Source organism: Juglans microcarpa x Juglans regia, chromosome 1D, assembly GCF_004785595.1.
Source record: "Juglans microcarpa x Juglans regia isolate MS1-56 chromosome 1D, Jm3101_v1.0, whole genome shotgun sequence".
Taxonomy (NCBI): domain Eukaryota; kingdom Viridiplantae; phylum Streptophyta; class Magnoliopsida; order Fagales; family Juglandaceae; genus Juglans; species Juglans microcarpa x Juglans regia.
Window position 1 is genome coordinate 1,640,685 of NC_054594.1, and position 9,448 is coordinate 1,650,132.

A 9,448-nucleotide genomic window follows, 5' to 3' on the forward strand; every position below is an offset into this window, starting at 1 on the left:
GATGGAGTAATGCTTGTAGCGCTCTAGCTACATGCGTACACCCATTATTGTTAAATGTCAAAAGTAGTGAAGTGAAAGACTGGAAAAATCTCTCAGCTTAAAATTTCCATTAGAGTGGAGAGAGAGAGAGAGAGAGAGAGAGAGAGGTTGGCGGTATAAATCTAGACTTGTATTTCTTTTAATGGTATTGGAAGTATCACCGGATAGCGATGAATCGTCATTGTCATCAGTGTCCTTTGAATCAGTTCTGTTTGGCGCAAAGCAGTCAGACATGGCTATTATGACGAGAGGGACCTATCAATATTGTAGCCCAAAGGTTTCCGAGGACACTGCTTCTGGTAGAGAGAGAGAGAGAGAGAGAGAGAGTCTAAGGATTAGGGTTAAGAGTTAACGTGTTACTGTATTCAGATGTAGGGATACAACGTAAAAAAGTTTGTGCACATGTGGGTTTTAGTTGGGTTTGTATAGACAGAATAGAAGAGATCAGGAGTCGTTTGTATTTGAAACGAGTTGAAATGATTTGTGAATAATAAAATAAAAGTTAAATTATTTATTATATTTTTTATAAAAATTTAGAAAAATTATTTTGAGATTTAAAAAAGTTGAATTGTTTATTATATTTTGTGTAGAAATTTGAAAAAATTATAATGATGAATTGAATTGAGGTGTGCTTTGAATGCAAACGAGATCTAGATGTTTTATATATTATTAAATAAAATATTGTTAGATATAATTTTTTAATATAATTTTTATTTTGAGATACTTTGTTTATTATATTATTATATAAAAATTTAAAAAATTATAATAATAAAATGAGAAAAGGAGGTTTATGTGTTAAGCCTTGATTTAAGTTTTACCCAGAGAGTAAAAATTGAAGAAAAATGATAAACATATCACTTTTCATAATATATTAGGTAACCATATTTTAAAATGAATGGTAGTTTGGTAAAATGCTTTATAAAAATAATATTATTTTATAAAAATATTCTCATTTTAAAATATATATTGTAAAATATATTATGTGAGTATTATTGCTCAAACTGAAAGGAGTGGTGGCGCTTTTGCAATAAACAAAATAGTCTTTCTGGTTTTGGGTTAAAGAGACATGCGAAGAATTTGTACGAGGACAAGGTAGAGAGATGTGTTGTGATATGTTTATGTTTGGATGTTGATATGAGATGAGTTCAGTTTTTTATAAATAATAATGAGTTGAGACGATGAAATAAGTTTTGTGTGATTTATCTAAGATATGTTTAGATATTAAAATGAGTTTAGATATGTTTATAAGAAGTTAAAAAAATATTGTGGGTTTCTCGTATAAAGAAATGTTGAGTTGAAAAAATTATGGGCTCCACATGTAAAGAGATTTTGAGTTAAGATGAGTTTAACAATTTAGAATTGGTTTGGGTTCAGAGATGAGATAAGATGGTTTTAGATAAAAATGAAAGTTGAAAAAACAAATTTGTTAGAATATTATTTTTTAATCTTGTTATTGTTTTGAGATTTGAAAAAATTGAATTGTTTATCATATTTTGTGTGTGAATTTGAGAAAGTTGTGATGATGAGATGAGATGAAACACTTTCCGAGTTCAAACGGGGCCTAATTAAAGTTTAGCGTTTAGATGTTAGACTCAGTTTAAAATTAGACTGAACTACTTAATTCAGACCAAGTTTCAAACGGGCATTAGCATTGTTTGGATAGTGAAAGTGTTTCATCTCATCTTATCATTATAATTTTTTTAAATTCTCACACAAAATATAATTAACAATTCAAGTTTTTTTAATATCAAAACAATAATAATATTAAAAAATAATATTATAATAATATTTTATTTAATTTTCAACTTTTATCTCAGGAACTTGCTAGGTACAAGTGGTTTGGCCCACTAAACCGCGTACCAACACTCACATAGCTTTTTTTATTATAAAAAAATAAAAGAAATTTTTTTTGAAAAAAGAATAAGGTTCTTTATCTCATGAAAATCAGTTCTTTATCTCGTGAAAATTATTTTCGTCTTCAATTCGCATTGTTTTATTAAATAAATGCCTTACATTTAATATTGGTGTGTGGTTTGGTGGGCGAAATTGCTTGTAACAAGATTTTTTTTTTTATCTCAATCCATCTCATCTTAACTCATTATCAGAAGACTCCTTAATGGTGGCATGGACACTAGCTTCCAAGAACATCTTCATGAAGATTTGTACGAAGTATTAATTTCATTTGATATAATAATGGTTGTAAGGGGATATATATATATATATATATATATATATATATTATTTTTCCCCTCTTCCATTTATATTATTTTGTCTATTTATGTTGCCATGCAGGAATTGCCTTGATAAGCTTTGGAGCAAAGAATCTTACCCTTTTGATCTTTGGTCCAAGTTTCTTCTCTTTTGACCATTGAGAGCACTGAGCCGATAGAGAAGAAGATGTAAATATATTGATTTGGGTGTAATTCTCCATTGAATAGCAACAAAAAAGGTGGTCCACGCTCATTCATTCCATGTGGAGGAGAAAAGAAAAAGGAAAAGAAAGAAAAGAAGAAAAATCAATTTCCAAAAGAGAACAAAGTGACCCTGTCCTGTACAATAGGTTAAAGCTAGCCCTCCTCTCCTTAGATCCTTTCCTTGGCATCGGATCTACGAAGCACTGCAAAAGCAAAAACCTCAGACAGACAGATTCATCTCTCTTTATTTATGCTTCACTTTTTACCATCATATGTGTGGCGTAAAAAAAGAGAAAAAAGAAAGACTTACGCGGTGCATTGCACAGATCAGAGAGTAAGACAGACCAGACCAGCCGGGACGGAGAAGTAGTACTTGTGGGGGGGACAGGCAAAGCGAGGAAAAATATGAACAAAATTGAGAGGGGAGCTTGTAAGCTAAGCTAAGCTAAGCCAGGAATAAAAGAGTGACGGGAGGGTTGGGTTAAGACAACTTTTTTACCTTTAAAGATGAGGGTTTCCAAAAATGGGATCTCTTCAACGGTTGGAAATCGTTTGGTGGTTCTTTTATACATGAAAGACTTAATAATTGACAAGAGGGTCATGTACGTGTTTTTTGTGTTCGTCATGTTTGTCTGATATATACTAAATACACACACACACTGAGAACTGACTGTGACTGAGACTTGACTGTGGGGCATTGGATTGGTCCTCTATATATTGTGCTGTGAAGTGTTGGATCGCTTTCATCATCCACTCAGACAAACTCCTCCTTTGGTTTCCCTTTATAGGACGAGCTATTACGCTCTTTATTTACTGTCTCTCTCTCTCTCTCTCTCTCTGCATCTCTTTCTATAACCCCGACCAGTGCTTTGCCTTATCTTACATACCCAGAAAATCTCTCTCTCTCTCTCTCTCTCTCTCTCTCTCTCTCTCTGCCTTCGCTTTCATGCACTTTCCTTTTATGGTATGCTTTTGGGTTGTTATCGAGTCCACAAGTTTACTACCCATTCGCATCTTTCATTCTGATCTGCCTTAACAATAACAGATGATCAGTAACTTGTACATGAATATGTGGGCAAGGTTGCTGACTTTAGGGTTTCTATATGAGCGGGTAAGGATGATGACATTATTTCTATTTGGATGCCTTGTTCTCTTTGAATATCTTAGGTCCCGAGCTTGGCCCTTTTTTTTTTTTTTTTAAGTTTGATTAGGAAGCACGCCATCCTCCTTTTAATTACGATTCTTAAGGTCAGCCAAAGTAGTTCATCATCATGCATGTCTCCTAATTATTTTTCTATACATAATAAATTGGAGTGACAAAAGTGATACATGGGACGTGCATGGGACTTTCAAATTCAATACATGGGACGTGCTAACAGCATTGAAATATCTTTAAAATGAACATTTGCGCAAGATTAATAAAAGAGAATTGTGACTTCAAAGCGTTATGACAATATTTTAACTATAATTTCGACTATAAATATCTAATTTAAAACGTTACTTTTTGCATACACGTCAGGGTTACATGTTATGCCGCGAAGCTAGTGATCACTATTTCGACAATTAAATAAGTGGTATATATAGCATAATCTCCTTAATGTTGAATTCTCTTTAGCTATTTAGCTATTTGGATTTAATTGGCTTGATTTGAGTATTAATCCATATTTTCAGAATTATTCCCGTGCTAGCTCTTTGGTTCTCATTGAGCCATTCTCTACCTGTTCTGTCTCGATCGTAAGTTGTATTGGTACTAGCTAGTAAAACAGTTCTATTAATAATATCTGGCACCAAAAAGTAATAAGAGAAAGATGAATGATATTGGTGTATACGCGTCTACCTCAAAATCATCAGGATATTATATATATTTGGACTCAATTATTAGAAAGTTGATACAACGTCCTTGATTAGCTTGATAATCAAGATCAAGTTATTTCAGTATTTGAATACTTTGGAAGGATTAAAGATTGATAAGCTTTGATACGTTTAGCTTGATAATCAATGATAAAGTACTTTATATATATATATATAGCTAAAATTAGCCCTTTTATTTGCATGTGCGATATAAATGGTTAAAAAGTAATGCTAAAAACTATGTAAAAATCCTACCCTTATCGTAAGATTCAACAATTCTTAAAGTTTTATATTTTTAATCATGATGATGTAAGAGTTAGTATTGAACATTAATGCTATATATAATACTAGAAGAGCGAGATTATAGCGAAATGTTTTTTTAGAGAAAATTATCATCAGTGTACATATTGAAAAAGGAAAATAATCATCAATCTAATATTAATTATTTGCTTATTAACTAATTAATTTATAAAATTAATCTATTTTCAAATCAGTGTGTAGAGCTCTTTACGCTAATGATAACCTTTGGCTTGTAAGATTCAGATTTGTAAGATGAGAGATTCTATGCATCAGTCACTATTCATTTTTACATTCAATATCTATAGTTTTTTTTTTTTTTTTTATTTAGGGTGTGGGGTAGTAAATAGTAGCTTATGTATAGAATTTTTCTTGTAAGATATATTGTCCGGAAAAAATAAATTAAATAATTTAATCAACATAAAAGCCAAAAAAAATATCTATTAATTATCTCAGCCACTTATTATTCCCAGGTCCACATATATAAATTGCAGAGAAAATTGAGGTCCAGCAGCTGAAGAGTCGACAGGTATGGTACTTAGCAACTGGACCACAAACGAGAAGTACTTCCGGGACCAAAACCTTAGATTCATAGAAGGTTGGCCGTGGTCCCTCTTATCAAGAATGAGGATGCAGGACTCTGATGCCAACATTGAACTCTTTCTTATCTTCTCATGTACGTACAATAGGCATCTTATTTATAGCAGTCACGTTTAGGTTGCCATCATCAAATATGTGGTCATGCATGAGGAGAAGAAGAAGAAGATGATCACTTGTTATAATTTTTCAAGCAATGTTACTGCTCTTTGTTTTGAACTTGTCTATATATATTCTACGTGTTTGCTTGTGTTTGGATGTTAAGATTATCTGAGATGATTCCATTGAAATATATTTAAATGTAAATAAGTTATGTAAATGTATGAAACAAATTGATATGAGTTTAATTTTTTTATAAAATATAAAACAATAATGAATCTTATGAATGATTGGTTTAAATGGATTGAGTTCGCTCAACCAACTAAACATAACCTAAATAATTTTTTTATGTTATATCTAAATAAAAAAAAATCAATTAAAATATAATAAATCAATCGATGTGATTAGAAATAACAAATACAATATGAATGATAATATTTAACATTTGATAAATGTTCTGCCTATAAAAAAATTTTATAAAAATAAATTCATAAATTAAATTGATTTAACATGATACGTTATATTATAAAAATAATCTTAGTGTAAAGTATATTTAACAAATCATGTAAAATTATGTTAATTTATAATTTTTCTAGATATTTATTATACGTAGGCGATAAATAAGTTTGCAATTATTTAATTTTTAAATTTTATTTTGCGGTGCATTGTTTTCTTTCACAAAATTTTATTATTATTATTTTGTTTTATATATCATATTAAGTTGCTTAAAGATACTTTCCTATTATGGAAAGGTATGGGATTGGGTGTGGGTGGGTCTTTAACGGTGGGCACCACAAACCCAATCATCTCCGGCCACTCGTTTCCCTTTAGGTGGTATTCATTATTTTGAAAAGTTACAAGTGGGCTTCACAAAAGTAACGCTCCACGTGTTTGACAAAAATATTCTAATATTTTGAGAACGGATTTCTATTGAGAAATGTTTTAAAAATTACAATAAAGATATTTTATTAAATTTATAAATTTATGTGAATTGATGTGATAAAATAAATTTTATTATAAAATAAATTCAACATATCATATAAAATTATATTAATTATTGAATTTATTTTTATAAAATATGATATAATAATTTTTATTTTATTTAACTAATTAATTAATTCGAGCACTGAGCTTATAAATGATTGGATGGCTCACTGATGCAAACTCACCAATTGCACCAGTACTCGTACAGTTGCATTGTACGTAGATTGAAGAGAGAACCTCATAAGCTCACCACCCAATGCACTAAACTGTTACAATTGTCAAACTTGGGAATCTCAAAAGTCTGCAAACAAAAAACAGGTTTCTGGGTTTCCATAAAAAAATAATAATAATAAAATTAAAAAAAAATGGATATTTATGAATGTTAGCCCCGTTTTTCACATAATTCCACGAAAATTACAGAAGGCTTTCCTGCACATATATATATATATATATATATATACACTATCGGCATTAATTTTACTGGCCACAATGAGTGCTGCATGGAAAAGCAGATGACCGGATACATCGATCATTGAGAGCATTTACATCCCATTCTTTACAAAATTTCTTATAATTTAGTTAAAAAAATATTTTTTAAATTTTATTTATCTTTTAGAAACTTCATGTTATGGACTAAATTGATTGAGACAACTCTTTAGAAACTTATTACTAAAGAAAGAAATAAAATTAAGAGATAAGGCAGAAAAAAAATAATATAAAGAAATTAATTCAGACTCTTAAAATGAAAAGATATCACAAGTCAAGTTAGACTCTATCATTCTAAATAAATAACTTCATTATAGGGAGCAACTCTTCCACAAATCGGACGGGCTCTCTCCAAGCACTCTCCACCAATTCTCTAGAGGGACTCCTGAGTCTAAATTCTTTCATTGTATTGAGCGATATGTAAGGTTATGAGACATTATAAAAAAAAATCACCTATCATAGTGGGTTTTGCCTCTAAATAACCTATGGATATAAACTTTTATACCGAACCACGTAAATCTCTATATCTTTTTTATTTATTTATTTTTATTTACTTAATTATTATTTATTTCATAGATGAACGCGAAGAGCACCTTATCGAAACTCAAATCACCAATGTGGGTTGGGAATCATTCTTTCTTCCTTTTTGATCTGTTGTGTAATTTTTGACATTAACACCTCATACGTATCATCCCCTCTCATTTCTCTATTCTATTAAAATCATATTTCTCTATTATTTCTTTATTACTTTTTTTTCTCACTTCCATTTACAAACTTAATTACTCTATTTTTTTTTTTTATACATTTTGAACTATTACTCTAGTGAATATTTTAAACAAAAATTTAAATTTTTTTTGTGGATATGATAATCTTTTTTAAATTATTTTTTTTTGTATTTTCGTAATTAATTAAATTATTTTTAAAATTATTATTTAAAACTATAACAAATATGAGTATGAGAGAAAATGTAGATGATTGAAATAAGAATTTATTTTGTGAATTAAAATAAAATATTGATAAAAAATTGTTTAGGAGATGAATAGTGATTCCTTATATTTGGAAAACCACGGTTCATCCACTAAACTTTTTTTCTAAAATAGGAATTCAGGGAGTATTTTGATCAAAATAGTAAAATAAACTTCAAATTACAGGGAAAGTGATGCTCTGGGGCATGGGATGTGGATGCTCTTAGCCATTCATGTATCTTAAATAGCATATGAGCTCTATATATGATATATCAGTACTAACCTGGAAAACGTGAATGGGAAAAGAGCACACATCACTCAAAAGGAACATCGTGATGAACGTGAAAATTTCCTTTTTGTGTTGGAGGGATGGACGTTTACGAGTTTCCTATTTGGGAAGAAAGACTTTTGCATTATTTCGATCCCCAATCGATAAGTTTTTTTCACGAGAAAAGTTTGTGGTGTTTAAATCACGCACACCACTTGATCGATCTTTGGTGAGCAATCCGTAAAAAGTAGAAGAGATGAGAAGACTGGTACGAGTAGTCTTAAAACCGACCTTTCCAAAACAAGAAAAATGGGCTGGGTTTAGCGTTTCATAAAAGGCTATTATTTCTCTTTCGGGTTTTCTTGGCTGACCCCATTTTGTTGGTTGTGATAGTTACGTGCATGCAGGTGTATGCACTCTTCTTGTCAATTTCAGACATTTCTCACTTGCTAAGATAAGCATATAATCATGCATGTGTCCCTTGTTTTTGCAATTTTGAAAGCCCCCACCCCAAAAAAACAAGGCTTATAAGCAGGTTATAATCTATTTTCCCATTTCTTCCTTTTCCCATTTGTTGTAAGTTTGATGAGTGAAAACAAAGGAGAATTTTCAACTGTTTGAAATAGGTTATTCTGGTTGCCAAAACTAGCATGCATGCGTCGACCTCTTCTTGTTGTAGACTCTAACAATGCATGGGAAATGCCATATTTACAAGTTTCAACTACTCTATAAGCTGCCTACCCATTTTGCTAAAAAGTTTTCGCTTTAAATATGGGAAATTGCGAGGATATTCGTGAACTCTAGATATTGGAATACTTAGCCTAGAATTAAAGGCTGGCCTAACCTCAAAGCTACCCTACCTTTTTGCTAATACCAATTGAGTAGTTGAAACGGAACAAAAGATGGTTTCCATATTCTCAGAGTTTTTTGTCCCCCATGCAGTGCTTAAGCAACAGTTCATACGAATTCATGGTAGTTTCAGCTACCGACACTTGGATTTTTATTTTTATTTTTATTTTAGGTCTCTTCATGTATTGTATCTTTGCACCCCAAAAGCAAAGAGCTTTTAGCCATGCATTAGCTAATTTGGTCGAATATCAAAAGATAACAAGGTTGTAGCTATATATATGTATTAGGTTTGGGCAATTAGCAACTCGATTAAGAAAGAAATTTGACCCAAATCAAATCCTGGCTGTGATTGATCGATTTATACTTGTTTACAAGTCATGGTATTGTTCAACTAAATCACGAGACATGGCTTGGAGAGAGTAGGATTTAAATATGGTGTTGAATCACTGTTTGTCTGAAAATGATTAGCTCATGATGGGAAAACTCAGCTTTCAAAGAATGATTATTTAAAAAATTCCACGTAAAATTGTATATTTAAAAATCCTTTAATTAATACTTTAACATGATAACATCCATGAACATCTCGGGGGCATTTCGAA